The sequence below is a fragment of the Myxocyprinus asiaticus genome, chromosome 24 (assembly GCF_019703515.2).
Source record: "Myxocyprinus asiaticus isolate MX2 ecotype Aquarium Trade chromosome 24, UBuf_Myxa_2, whole genome shotgun sequence".
Taxonomy (NCBI): domain Eukaryota; kingdom Metazoa; phylum Chordata; class Actinopteri; order Cypriniformes; family Catostomidae; genus Myxocyprinus; species Myxocyprinus asiaticus.
In genome coordinates this window covers 33,701,730-33,717,289 of record NC_059367.1, presented here as the reverse complement: position 1 = coordinate 33,717,289, position 15,560 = coordinate 33,701,730, and the positions used below count along the sequence as shown (strand labels likewise).

Here is a 15,560-nt window from a genome sequence, read left to right as displayed (position 1 = left end):
ATAGAGATTTATGTGACTTGACCTGAAAAGCACAATTTTAAAGTTCCCTAATATTTTTAACAAGACAAACCCTGTGCATGTAGCCTACTAATTGTTGGAAAATATTTTGTGTGTGTGTGTGTGGTAAGATGCACAGTTTTGTAATTTAAAATAAGTCCTCTTGTTCTGCTTGCTAAACTTGTAACTGTACTCTCTCCCCCTCTGTAAATTATCATTCTGTATGTGTGTTTGCTGCAGAACAGATTCCATTTATTCACATTTATTCATTTAGCAGATGCTTTTATCCAAAGCGACTTACAAAACCAAGAATGATACAGCAAAAGCAATTAAACTTAAGGAGACAGTAACATGAAACCAATTCCAATGTACTGAAGCACATTCCAACACCAAAAATGTATTGGCAAGTAAAAGTGATTTTTTGTGCACTCATCATGTGGGATAGGTTTAATGTCATTGACTGAGAAGATGAAGACAGAAGCTACCAATAAGTAAAGAGACACACTAAAATATAAATGCCCAAGTTTGTTCACAATTCTTACAGTATTTTGAGCTACTTATTCCTTAAACATTGTTTCAGTTCACAGTAAAATACAGCATCTTAGTCAGGGCCAGAGCTACGATGGCTAGGGCGAACGGCGGGAAATTTTAGGTGCTCGTGGGGGGGGGGGGTCAGAGCAATATACAGTCAGGGGGCCAAGAATTCTCGGCAACAGCCCCAATCAGAGGCACCTACCCTTCTTCCTTACAGTATAGAAGTGTCAGTTGAAGAATCATCACCTGAGAAAATTACTGGGAATACCAAATTGCTCCCATCTATCACCAAATCCTTTTATTGAGTTGGCAACTAACATTAAACACCTCAGTGTTTACTGATACATGGACCCAAAAGGGAAGATAAAAAATAAAAATCTTAAGCATGATGTATCACAATAGGAGCACATTATGTGACAGATGCATCACTGAAAAAAAATGTCCTTCATTTAAAAACTTTGAAAATTGGTTAAGATGTGAAGCTTAATAATGAACTGACCAAATAGATAACCCACCTTTAAGGCATATTTCTTGCCACTCTTCTTGTGGAATATTGCCCAAACCTTTCTGTTGATGCCTAACCCGGGCACTGGACCCGACAGTTTATATTCCTCGTCATCACATTCTTCTTGATCTTTAGTGTGGACTTCAGCTCTGGGGGACAAATGTGAATCTGATGATGGCTCTTTTGCAGCTCTCTAGAAACCGCTGGATCATATTTATATTCTGCGTCATCTGACATATTGGTGGAGTATGGTCATCTCTCTCCGTGCAGCAGTGAAGACTTCTTTAGACCAAATTAAAAAAATTATACCAAACAAATAGCTCAATGGTTTGAAGCACACGATATTTGTTCTGAAGTGACTCGTGTGGCGGTCACGTTTACATGCACCGGTGTTTCTACTCGGGCATGTTTAGGCGTTGCGCCTGCATACCGCTCACTACGCACTTGTTTTTATTAAATGGAAAATTAGATAATATCTCACCCTTAAAGGTTTTTAAGCTAACTTTAAGCTAACGAATACATAGTCATTGGAACATCGAGATGTTTGCAAAGGCATTTTGTGTGAAATCTAACACGTTTATCAAGGGATCTGACCGGTATGCAACTATTTCTGTAGATTTTTTAATAGTAGTTAAAATGATTCAAAATACGCTTGCTAAATACGTCTAAATCCCAGCATTTGGTAACTCATGGTTCATCCTAAGGACATATATGGAGTTCCCTTACGGCTCAGTACACTTGACATTGTGTAGTTATGCATATGGGAGTGCCTTCATACACAACCTATTTGAAACCTCTCTACAATAACGCCAATATTCTAATATTGGCTATGGTGTTTGAGCCCCGCCTGTTTTGGCGCGAAACTGACCGCTATAAAAACAGGTGCACAGACACCATTTCCTCTGAATTTCTTCCTTCAAGACAGTGATCATCTCTTGTCTCAAAGCCCTCTACCCTTTGCTGTCGATACACTCGTGTCAGCGGACGGAATCTTCACAGCAGCGAGAAGACTCTCTGCTCCCCTGCAGTGCTCCGGCGACCATCTCTCCGCCTCGCCGTTTGATGCTTCACTGGTGATCGGACCTCAGCATCCTGATTCTCCGCAGCGCGTCGGCAGGTGTAGAGTATCCTTTTAAAAACAATTGTTATTTGTGTGGTAAAAATATAAATTATATAAATATAAATGCATACAGAAGGGAGGTTGAACAGCTGGCTGTCTGGTGCAGTCAAAACAACCTTGAGCTGAACACATTCAAAATGGTGGAGATCATTGTGGACACCCCAACACTGACCCCCCTCACCATTCTAAACAGCACTGTGGCAGCAGTGGAGTCATTCAGGTTCCTGGGCACTACCATCTTACAGAACCTGAAGTGGGTGACCCACATTGACTCCATTGTCAAAAAGGCCCAGCAGAGGTTGTACTTCCTTTGCCAGCTGAAGAAATTCAACCTGCCACAGGAGCTGCTGATACAGTTTTACTCAGCAGTCATTAAGTCTGTCCTCTGCACTTCAATAACTGTCTGGTTTGGTTCAGCTACGAAATCAGACATCAGAAGACTAGAAAGGACAGTTTGGACTGCTGAGAGGATTATTGGTTGCCCCCTGCCCCCCCCTTCAAGAACTATACACTTCCAGAGTGAGGAAAAAGGCTGGAAAACTCACTCTGGAACCCACTCACCCTGCCTACTAACTTTTCGAACTGTTGCCTTCTGGCCGAAGCTTCAGAGCTCTGAGCACCAGAACCGTCAGGCACAGGAACAGTTTTTTCCCTCAGGCTATCCATCTCATGAACAGTTAAATTGACCCATTGAGCAATAACTATGTGCAATACACAGTTTAGTCTTTTTTATATTTATCCAACACACCCAACCTCTTCTTTTTTTTTTGCACTGTACATAACAGATTTGTATTTGCACTGTAGATAACAGATTGTATTAGATTTGCACTACCCATGTGCATGTGTGTATGTATGTATGTATGTGTGTGTCTGTACGTATGTGTATAATTAGTTTTATTTTTTTATTTTTTATTATTATCTATGTCTTGCTGCTGTTTTTGTATTTTTTTTGTATTGTTGTACGCTGGAAGCTCCTGTCACCAAGACAAATTCCTTGTATGTGTAAGCATACTTGGCAATAAAGCTGATTCTGATTCTGATCTGATTCTGATATATTTATATATATCTAAAAGAGCCACTTACATGTTTTCAAGATGTCGTTCCGTAAGTGTTCATTGTGCGAGAGACACATCCCTCCTTCAGACAAGCATGAGAGCTGTATTTTCTGTTTCCCAATACGCTATGTACGAGACGAGCTCCGGCCCTCTGAAGGAGCGTGCGGCCTCGTCTCATTTGGTGGATCTGACGCTGGGGATGATAAGGATGATAATGACGATGTGATGTCTCTCGCTGCATCAGGCAAGTGGTCAGTGGATGATGCTACCGACCTCCCCCCAGCAAGGCCGAGGACCCTGTACGCACCACTGACAGGGAGATGCTTCGTGTCCTTGCAAGGGTGGTCGAAGAACTCAACCTCGAGTGGTCTCCCTCAGAGGAACCTGGGCAGTCTCGCCTTGATGAGTGGTTCTTGCAGTCCGTACACCGTCAAGCGGCTGCGTCCCACAGATCTGCCCCGTGTTTCCCCAAAGTGCATAGCGAACTATCTAAGTCCTGGCACACGCCCTTCTCAGCGCGCACGCGCAGTGACGCCGTTCTCATGACCGTGGACCACGGGGAAAAGAACAGCTATGCCCAACTACCCCCTGTGGAGGAGGCGGTAGCGGCACATCTCTGCCCTATGAGTAACGCCCCATACATCCTTCTAATCCGTGTAGACGGATGTCCACACTGGTGGGATAAGCCTACTTGGTGGCAGGACAAGCTGGATCAGCACTCCACACAATGGCAATGCTCCAGGTATTCCAAGCTAAGCTCCTCAGACAAATGGTGTGATCCAGAGGCTTTCAAAGAGCTACGGACCGCTACAGACCTAGCGCTGTGTGCCTCGAAAGTCACGACGCAGGCCATCGGCAAATCCATGGGCAACCTGGTCATTCTGGAGTGGCATATATGGCTGACCCTCACGGAGATAAGTGACAGAGAGAAAACATCTCTGTTGAATGCACCAGTGTCTCCAGCCGGCCTCTTTGGTGGCGCAGTGAGTATGTTTGCTGAGCGTTCCATCGCGACTCAGCAGCAGTCACAAGCTATAAAAAATTTAATGCCCAAACGGAGCATAGCTGTCTCAAGCCAGCGCCCAGCTAAAAGCGCCCACCTCGCGCTGACTGGAGGAACCCTCCCATGCAGCGGAAGCGCTCCTGACGGGCACAACGCTTTGAAACAGAAAATGGAGCCCGTGGTTCCCTCTGGTGCTCCAAAGAAGGCTCAATTAGAGACACAGAACACTGTTCCCCACCTCCCCACTGCTGTTCGTTGGGAGAGGAATATTGTTGTTCACAATGTTTTGCAAAATGTTGTTTCTGTGTCCTATGCAATAAAAAATGCTATAAAAATACAATAAAGAATACAGCACTTGTTGCAAATGCACGAGATGCTCAAACATTCTCAAAAAAGAGCCCTTTTCCTCTTCAAAGCACACACATTATGTGCAACCGCTTCCCTATGGTGAGCGACGCATTATATCATATGGTGAGCAAACCAAATTGCCCTCTGTCCCATTACGTGGACGCATGGCAAGCCCTAACGGGCAATTCAGAATGGGTGCAAAAAACTATCGAACATGGTTATACGATCCAATTTGCATGCCGGCCACCCCGTTTCAACGGCGTTCTGTCTTCCACAGTTTTGTCCGAAGACGCGCCCATTTTATGAGCCGAAATACACAATCTCATCGTGAAAATCGCGATAGAGATTGTGCCAAATTGTCAAGCACAAAAGGGGTTTTACAGCCATTATTTTCTTGTCCCAAAGAAAGACGACAGACTTCGGCCAATCCTGGATCTGAGACATTTAAATCACGCACTTATAAAGCGGCCATTCAAAATGATTACTCAGAAATGGATCTTATCGCATGTACACCCACACGATAGGTTTGCGTCGATAGATCTGAAGGATGCGTACTTTCATATCTAAATTGTACGACATCGCAGGATGTTTTTGAGATTCACATTTGAGGGAACAGCGTATCAGTTCAAAGTCCTGCCCTTCGGACTGTCTCTGGCTCCTCGCACATTCAAGAAGTGCATCGATGCTGTTCTCGCCCCTCTGAGACTGAGCGGTGTACGCATCTTGAACTACCTCGATGATTGGCTATTACTGGCGCAATCAGAGGCTCTGTAATGCCAGCACAGAGACTTACTGCTTCAGCATCTCAACAGCTTGGGCCTCAATGTAAACTGGGTGAAGAGCACGCTCTCCCCTAGCCAAAAAATCTCCTTTTTGGGAGTCCGCCTCGACTCCACCAGCGGGCGTGTGCACCTCACGAGTGTGCGCATTCAGGCCATTCTACAGTGTCTGTCTCAGTTGAAACTGGGGAGAACACTTCCTCTGTCGCTGTTTCAGAAAGCATTGGGATTTATGGCAGCGGCATCAGCCATCATCCCATTAGGTCTCTTACACATGAGACCTCTTCAGTGCTGGCTGAAGTGCCGTGTGCCACAACATGCTTGGCACCAAGGGCGCATGCTCATCACAATATCCCGCCACTGTATAGCTGCTTTAGTACCATGGACAGCTCCTGCATTTTACCAGCGAGGTGTCATGCTGGGGCAAGTGGTGACTACGGATGCTTCCAACACAGGTTGGGGGGCGGTGTGCGATGTACACCCGACTTTCGGCACCTGGACAGGTGCGAGGAGGGCATGGCATATCAACCGCCTAGAGCTATCATCTGTAATTCTAGCCTTAAAGGCTTTTCAGTCAGAAATAGCAAACTGTCATGTCCTGGTTCGCTGAGACAACATGACAGTTGTGGCATAAACCGCCAAGGTGGAATTCATTCACTGCCACTGTTGAGACTGACGCGTTACCTCCTCCTATGGAGCAAGCATCATCTCCTCACCCTGAGAGTGACATATGTCCCAGGCCGCCTAAATTACGGCCTGAATTACGACCTACTGTCACGCCAAGGGGTGATACCGGGCGAATGGAGACTTCATCCTTAAACTGTGTTGAGGATTTGAGAAATATTCGGCAAAGCAGAAATCGATCTATTTGCCTCAGTGGAGAATACCCACTGTCCCCTCTGGTATTCGAAGTTCCAAGCCCCACTGGGAATGGACGCAATGGCACACAAATGGCTGGCAAAATGCAAATATGCATTTCCTCTGGTATGCCTAATCCACTCAGTTCTATTAGTTGCACCGAAAAGGCCCAACCAGCCATGGTTTCCGGAAATGATGGAGATGCTGTACAGCTCCCCATGGGAAATACCACTGAGGAGGGATCTCCTCTCTTAGGCGCAAGGCACAATCTGGCATCCCCAGCACCAGCTGTAGAACCTGCATGTGTGGCCCCTGAACGGGACGCACTACACGTGCCAGAACTGACATGTTCAGTCATGAACACCATTTTACAAGCCAGAGCACCGTCCACAAGACGCCTCTACGCACTAAAATGGAAGGTGTTCACTGATTGGTGTCTCTCACATAGCAAGGACCCAGTAAACTGCCCCATACATGAAATTCTAATATTTCTTCAAGAGTGATTAGACGCAGGACTCACCCCGTCAACGCTCAAAATGTATTTGGCAACTATATCTGCGTATCACGCACATGAAACCAGCACCTCTATAGGCAAGCATGATTTAATCACAAAGTTCTTTAAAGGAGCAAGACGATTAAACCCAACTCGGCCGGCTACAGTCCTGACTTGGGACTTAACTTTAGTCCTAAAAGCTCTCGCAGGGTCCCCCTTCGAGCCTTTGGACTCTGTTGATTTGCACATGCTCTCCATTAAGACCGCACTACTGCTTGCTCTGGCCTCAGTAAAATGGGTAGGTGACCTGCATGCACTATCAGTCGACAATTCATGTCTGGAGTTTGGCCCCAATTTTTCAAGAGCCACTGTCAAACCCAGGAAAGGCTATGTACCCAAGGTCCTGACCACACCCTTCAAAGCGCAGGTGGTTCACCTTCAGACTTTCTTCCCTCCTCCATTTAATTCGGATGAGGAACAATCATTGCATTTGTTATGCCCTGTGCGGGCACTACAAGCATACATTGAGCGCACTTGCCAGTTCAGACTGTCTGATCAGCTCTTTATATGCTATGGAGGACTCACAAAAGGAATGTCCATCTCCAAGCAAAGACTTTCTCACTGGATTGTCGATGCAATTACCCTGGCTTACGAGTCGCAGGGTCAGACTTGCCCAATTGGTAATAAAGCACACTCAGCTAGAGGCATGGTCTCCTCATGGGCATGGACGAACTGTGTGTCCTTACAAGACATATGTTTTGCAGCAGGATGGTCCTCTCAAAACACATTCGCAAGGTTTTACAACCTAGATGTAGCGTCTCTTTCTTCACAAGTCCTCTCTGTTTAGAGCACTTGCTATTCATTGGCCATATATATATATATATATATATATATATATATATATATATATATATATATATATATATATGCCCTTCCCTTTAAGTACGGGCTCCCCATCCTTTACACAACCGCCTGCATCCAGGCCGTTATAATTACCATAAGTCACAAGCACTTCATTATAAATAAACTCCCTTCCCAACTGGGTTCATAAGGAGTTAATTCATACTATATGACTATAGTTCATATATTCATTATGAGTGCTCTTCTCCTGGCCATCACAAGGATCACTCACTGTGGCATGCTCATGTTGGTTGCCGTCCCATAAGACTGCACCGCCATGTTTCCTCTCTGGGAAGTTATGTCGTGTAGTGCTGCGTGATGGAATTCTGTTCCCCATATGCATAACTACGCAATGTCAAGTATACTGAGTCGTAAGGGAACGTCTCGGTTACGTACGTAACCTCGGTTCCGTGTGACGAAGGGAACGAGACATTGCGAATGCTAGCTGCACTACAAGACTCAGAGTTCTTGAGGCACGAGTGATGCGCTCCTTGTTCTCAGTCAGAAATTCTGAGGAAATGGTGTCTGTACACCTGTTTTTATAGCGGTCAGTTTCACGCCAAAACAGGCGGGGCTCAAACACCACAGCCAATATTAGAATATTGGCATTATTGTAGAAAGGTTTCAAATAGCTCATGTATGAATGCACTCCCATATGCGTAACTACACAATGTCCCATTCCCTTCGTCTCAGGGAACTGAGGTTACGTATGTAACCGAGACGTTTCTTTGAATCCATACACAATCATCCCTTTTCCAAACCCAGCCTTTCATATTTGATATTACATTTGATGTGGATATTATATTGCGAGTTTATATTGATTTCTCATTTAACATCAGCTGCCTATACATTTAAGTGGTTTGCAAATTTATTACTAATTCTGTGTAGTTACAAATGTATTGCCATGTTACTGGGTAATGCCTTCATAATAATATTGGTCTTATCAGCTTTACACAATTAGTTTATATGGTTTTGCATAACAACTGTTTTAAGAGAATTTTGAAGCACAACAAGATGCTGTTGAAATAGATGTCTTTAGGTATATTCAAGAAATATAATGCTCTCCCATGGTACTCAGTTATGTATGTTGCATTTCATAAGTTAATATGCAAATGTGTGCTTCCCTCTGACTCTCAAATGAGTAATATAGGAAATCCTCAGTCATATAATTGCATTTGTTTTGACCATACCTTTCAATCCATTATTAGGGAGGCCAGCAGGGGGTGCTCACCCTGCGGTCTGTGTGGGTCCTAATGCCCCAGTGAAGTGACAGGAACACTATACTGTAAAAAGGCACTGTCTTTCGGATGACCGTGGTCCTGACTCTCTGTGGTCATGAAAAAATAAAGAAGAGCTAAATATTGTGAAGATTTATGCACATAAGGGAGATGCAGTCACTCTGTACATGCTCCAAAAAAATCCCTTATTCTTTCAGATGGAGAAACAGCTATTCCCTACAGGTGGGTATGCTGGTTAGCCTCAGTCTTTGTTGCGAATGCTAGTGGTTATTTAAATGCTGTATTATCTCATCACATTGTATATTCTCAGTGTACACACTGTGGCGATATCCCGCCATGCATCCAGCATTCACCACATAGCCACCTGTCCTGCAGAAGTTAGCTGGTGGAGCAGGTCAGTATCTGTGGGTTTTTTGTTAAAATTAATTTGTGTGTCTCAGAGAAAGTGTGTCGGACTGATTTCTCTCCTGCAGATCTCATGTTGCCAGGGGTCGTGGTGTCTGCCAGTGGCCTTCCTGAGGTAAATCAAGGAGATTGCTGTGCTGTCAGCCTTGTGGCGAACAGGTAGTACTACCCACCGCATTTAACTTTTACACATTAACTATTTATGCAAGTACTTACTAACAAATATTAACTACATACTGTGTAACTGTTTTGTGCATCTGCGTGTAAATAATACAAAATGTTTTTCTTACTATAGTACTTAATTTTAGAACATGTAATATGTATAATAGACACTGTAAAAAAAAAAGTGTTACTGTCCTACCTCTGAAATCCAAAAGTGGAACAGAACATGCAACTCAAAACACCACCAGCTGTAGTAGATTGAGTTGCATCATGAGCAAAATATTTACTGTGTGTGTGTGTGGTGTGTGTGCTGTCAGTCAATTCACATTGAATGCGTTTAATCACATTGTTGTTAATAGTTAATCATGATTAATCGCAGATTTTGAGAGTAGTGAAATCTGACTCTATGTATACTTTTTTTTTCCTGTGAAAATGCATTTATTTGCTTTTTAGGAAAGAAAACAAAACTATATTTAACAATCTAATGCTTTATTAACATTTTCCAAACAAAGCCTTCCACAGTATAAAGATAGAAATGCACTAAAATAGCAACAATTCAAGTAACATTAAACGTTTCCCAGTCTAAGTGGGAGTTTGACTGATTGAAAGAACTAGCCCCACATATGTTGAATATTCGTTGCAATGGGCATTAAGTTTCAAACTCTCATCCTCCACAATATTAATCTGCCGGTAGACTGTGGCTATCCGCATTCCTATAGTAATCGTAAAGCCGCATTCATGATTTGCGTCAGGATGTCAATGCCAGCGTCAAGCGCCGCTTTTAACTCCACATGAAAGGTGCTGCAGACAACATTTCTGTGATTTTGTTAAGACCTGACATGCTTCTGTGGTAATTATGTTGCACATAACAGGGTAAAGTCCCATCTGGACTTGTTTTGTACAACAAAGAGGTCCTTTCTCCATCATTTTATCACTGACACAGCTGTTGTGTGTGTGTTGTGTGTGTCAGTGTAATGACTGCTTGTGGACAAAGGTTCTGCCCGTCCGAGCAGTTTATGATGGTTTTTCTTTATTAACAGTAAATGCGTTAATCATGATTAAGAAAAAGTAACAGGTTAAACTTTAATTTATCGCATGCGTTTTGCATTAATTTTGACAGCTCTAATTTAAAAATGTTATGTTTACATGTCAAAAAGCCCAGCTGTGTTAGACTTTAGCTCCATGTTGAGTTATGGTGCTCATGGGCAACATGAGTTTGAGTCAATTTTGCATTTAGCTTTTTCTGAAAATTTACTATGTTCTCTCTGCTCAAAGTTCAAATATTCCAAAATAAAAAATCATTTTAGGTGGAAATATTATCCATTTTTCCAAACAAAGAATTATTATTTTTCTTTTGTACATTTTATGTAAGTGACAATTTAGCTTTTTAGTTTTAATTTTTGCATTTTTAAAATTGTGTAGGTGACGTAGCTTTTTTTAAACTGAAAGTATTCAGTAACAGTGCTCAATATGAGACTTCATTAAAGTTCTTTTACTGAAATTCTGATGATGTTACAGAGCGCCAGTGGCCGTTGGCACAGCAGCCATGTCGAGTGCTGAGATGAGGAGCAGTGGAATGAAGGGCAAAGGAGTGAATATTTTACACACATACATGGACCAGCTGTGGTGAGCTTTTACATTAAATCATCATTCTTTCTTTACATTCATTTAGTCTTTCATTGTTGCTACTTTATGTATTACATTAACTTTTTGCAGACTTATCTTACAGATCTAGACATCTTCCTCAAATTATCCACAGGGCGTTTGGAGATAAGGCAAATCTTCCAGTTATACCAGCCACAAACTCACCAGCACAGGTGGAGGAAGAAACAGAAGGAGATGAATACAAAGAGGAAGAGGAGGTAAAAGCAGTGGGGCAGGTGAAAGACGGACAGAACAACTCTGAACCAGTGGAGACATCTTGTCAGAGCATACAGAAACTGAGATTGGAAGAGCAAGATGCTGATGTGTTGAAGGAAGAAGAAATGGAGGATGTTAGAGAGGGAGAAGACACTGTTGGAGAAGAGGACGACTCTAGACCTCCACAAGGTGAGATGTTTTGACTGCACTTTTACCACCTGTTTCATCAGTCTAATCTGCTGGTCGATTTGTAGGAGTTTACTGTGCATGTGTTGACTTTTGTGTCTGTCTCTCTACAGAGCAAATGGATGTATTCTCCATGCACTGAAAACTAAAGTGAAAAAGTCAGAGCTCCCCCTGCTTACTAGCTCTTTCCTCCGCAACCACATGGTGGCCTGCTGGTATACTTTTCCTTACTATAATTACCATTAAACCTAGTGATTCTCTTATACACCGATCAGCCACAACATGAAAACCACCTGCCTAATGTTGTGTAGGTACCCCTCGTGCCGCAAAAACAGACACTCTGAGATGATATTCTTCTCACCACAATTGTACAGAGCAGTTATCTGAGTTACTGTAGATTTTGTCAGTTCGAACTAGTCTGGCCATTCTCCGTTGACTGCTCTCATCATAAGGTGTTTCCATCTGCAGAACTGCCGCTCACTGGATGTTTTTGGTTTTTTGCACCATTCTGAGTAAATTCTATAGACTGTTGTGTGTGAAAATCCCAGGAGATCAGCAGTTACAGAAATACTCAAACCAGCCCATCTGGCACCAACAATCATCCATGCGATTATCTAATCAGCCAATCATGTGGCAGCAGTGCAGGTCAGGAGCTTCAGTTAATGTTCATATCAACCATCAGGATGGGGAAAAAATGTGATCTTAGTGATTTGGAACGTGGCATGATTGTTGGTGCCAGACGGGCTGGTTTGAGTATTTCTGTAACTGCTGATCTCCTGGGATTTTCACACACAACAGTCTCTAGAGTGTATAGAGAATGGTGCCAAAAACAAAAAACATCCAGTGAGCAGCAGTTCTGTGGATGGAAACACCTTGTTGATGAGAGAGGTCAACAGAGAACGGCCAGACTGGTTCGAACTGACAAAGTCTATGGTAACTCAGATAACCGCTCTGTACAATTGTGGTGAGAAGAATATCATCTCAGAATGCTATTCTGAGATGCGGGTTGGTGCTGTTTTGGTGTCACGAGGGGGACCTACACAATATTAGGCAGGTGGTTTTAATGTTGCGGCTGATCGGTGTATACTGAGATACCAAGCTTTGCAGCTGTACCATAGGAGAGAGCATAATGGTCAACTTGGATAACGTGAGTCTTCTAACCCAATAATATAATGGCCCTGATGTCAATGAACCACGTTACGACTGTAAATCACTGTTTGCGGATACTATACAAATGAATGTGAAGAGCCGTAAATTGACACCTACCTGTGACAAAATTGTCTAACTTCTCTTATAAAACAGCTATTTTATTGTAATAAACTCCATATATAGTTCACTCCAAAAGGATTGTTTAATGTAGCAAACAGGTGGTCAATAATTTAAGTGACGAGCTGTTGGTTGGCTGTTGTTTTTGTGTCGAGCTGGATGGGTCTCTCAAAACAAACCAGAATTTTTATTGTGGCACAGAGATGCAGTGTTAACAGTTTGAGAAAATTAACCTACGAATGGCTTACTTACAGTTGTCTCTGCATATTAAGCTGGGATTGAAGAAAGTATCTTCAAGGGATAGTCCACTCAAAAATGAAAATTCTCTCATTTACCCTCATGCCATCCCAGATGTGTACGACCTTCATTCTTCTGCTGAACACAATGAAGATTTTTAGAAGAGTATTTCAGCTATGTAGGTCCATACCTTGTAAGCACGTAAAGGTAGCATAAAAGTAATCCATGCGTAAAGTAAGCCTTTTTTATTGTTGATCTCCACTTTCACATTCTTTTTTTGGCGATTCACATTCTTTGTGCATATCGACAGCTACTGGGCAGGGAGGAGAATTTATAGGAATAAAGGACTTAAATATTGATCTGTTTCTCACCCACAAGTTTATATCACTTCTGAAGATATAGATTTAACCACTGGAGTCGTATGGATTACTTTTTTGCTGCCTTTATGTACTTTTTGGAGCTCAAGTTCTGATCATCATTCACTTGCATTGTATGGATCTACAGAGCTGAAATATTCTTCTAAAAATCTTTGTTGTGTTCAGCTAAGGAAAGTAAGTTGTACACATCTGGGATGGCATGAGGGTGAGTAAATAATGAACTATCCCTTTAACGCTTTAACAGTTCGGCTTTTACATGTTATAGAAATGTAAGTATGGCAAACAGATTTTGAGCTTTCTGTACAATTCAGGTAGATGCTGTATTTTAAATAATGTCAATAGCTCCCTGATGGTCCAGAGTAGACCGTCTTGCTTTAAATACTTTAATGAAAATAGACTTTGAATAAATTCAGTGTTATATGTTTTAACTGGTCAAGCTTGAAATGTGATTGTTTTGTCATTACCTAAAGCAATTCTTTAAGAATTTAAAGATCTCACCATTTTGTTTCCACAGTCCTCGAGGAAAACAACTTGATATCAAGAAATCGAGTTATAAAAAGGTACACACCTTGAGTCTAGCGCACACTACACAACTAAATCTCATCTCATTGGTCGACTAGCCAGTGAAATATAGAGAGAGCACAAGAGGATAGCAATGGCACAAGAGGAGAGCAATGCGAAGGAAATAATTTGAAAATAACACACAACCTCATACTGCTACCCACGTCTCCCTACCTGCCGTCTCATCAATATTAAGGCTCTGTCTTTTTTCCCCATTCTGTGCATATCAGTGCAAAAAGTACCCAAGCCCTTTTTTTTTGTTTATAAACTCTCCTGTTGCTATTGGTTTGTAAATGAATTTTGGGATCGTAGCTTGTGTCGTATGGATTATTTTATGTTGCCTTTATGTGATTTTGGAACTTCAAAGATCTGGCCACCATTCACTTGCATTGTATGGACCAACAGAGCTGAAATATTCTTCTAAAAATCTTTGTATTCAGCAGAAGAATGTCATACACCTCTTGGATGGCATGAGGGTGAGTAAACAATGAGAGAATTTTTATTTTTGGGTGAACAATTCCTTTAAACTCTTCAGCCACTGTGTGTACAGGACTCTGAGCAGAATGCAGGCGTGTCATGAGTTGCTGTTTCCAGGTCGGCCTCCTGTGGTCAAGAAAGGACAGGTGGAACCCATAGACATTACTATAGCCTCCAGGGGTTCTAATATGAAGGTATTAAACATTACTTTATAAACATAACAACTTTCCATTGAGAGAAAGGCTGTCACATACCGTTTTGTCTCGCTTATTGTCCCATTTATTAAGGTTACAATAATAAAGAATCTGGAGGGGTTTGGTTTAGATCCAGCTGTAGTAGCAGACACCCTGCAGCATCAGATTCAGGCCAGCTGCATCATTCAAGATTTCCCAGGAGCCAAAAACAGGGTACTGGTGCAGATACAGGGAAACCAGGTCCAACATGTTGGCAAACTGCTGTTAGGTACAGAGAAGCAAAAAGTGACAACTGCTCATGTTTGAACTTGCAGTCTTGCTCTTCTTCATGAGTGCACTTTTTCTCCTTTGTTACAGATGAGTATCACATCCCACGGAAACATGTGCAAGGTCTTGTCAAGCCTCCCAAACCAGGCAAAAAGAAATAGCAGACATCCTCTCGACAAATACCTATATGTTCCTGTAACATATTGACTGTAACAATGACTGGTTCAGCCATTTGTGCAATTAAACAAACAATTCTGATTTCATTCTTGGAGAACTTGATGAAATATTATATTCAGCCACAAAGAGACACCTGGAACTAAACATTATTTTACTCACTCCTACAACATTGCTACACATATCTTCTTATAACATACCATCTAATGCAAGTATACAGTATTGTGTAGAATATAAAAAAAATAGTGAAGAGTTTGTATGTGTACTCTAATTTTTTTTTAATTGAAAGTATTTGTAGTATGACTATACACATACCTCAACAGCAGCCGGAATGCACTGATTTATTCAAACTTTGGCATGATGGCAGTCTGAAACAGTCCATTGAGCACTAATTTGCAATTCTGATCTAACCGATAGAACAAATCATTCCTCTTTCCTTTGACTGTAATCTCTTACAAAGATATACAGCCAAGTAAAGTTTTTACTTTTGAAGAAAAGTCAAAAGCAGTGAATTACAGCTTTAAGGAATGTGGGCTAGGTCACCTTTTTTGGTAGATTTATGTG

General features: G+C 42.1%; 1 pseudogene; it reads left to right on the top strand.

Annotated features, from left to right (window-relative positions):
- The first annotated feature begins 1,576 nt into the window (after window positions 1-1,576).
- Window positions 1,577-14,983, top strand: LOC127414667 (eukaryotic translation initiation factor 2D-like; annotated as a pseudogene).
- Window positions 14,984-15,560: the final 577 nt, after the last annotated feature.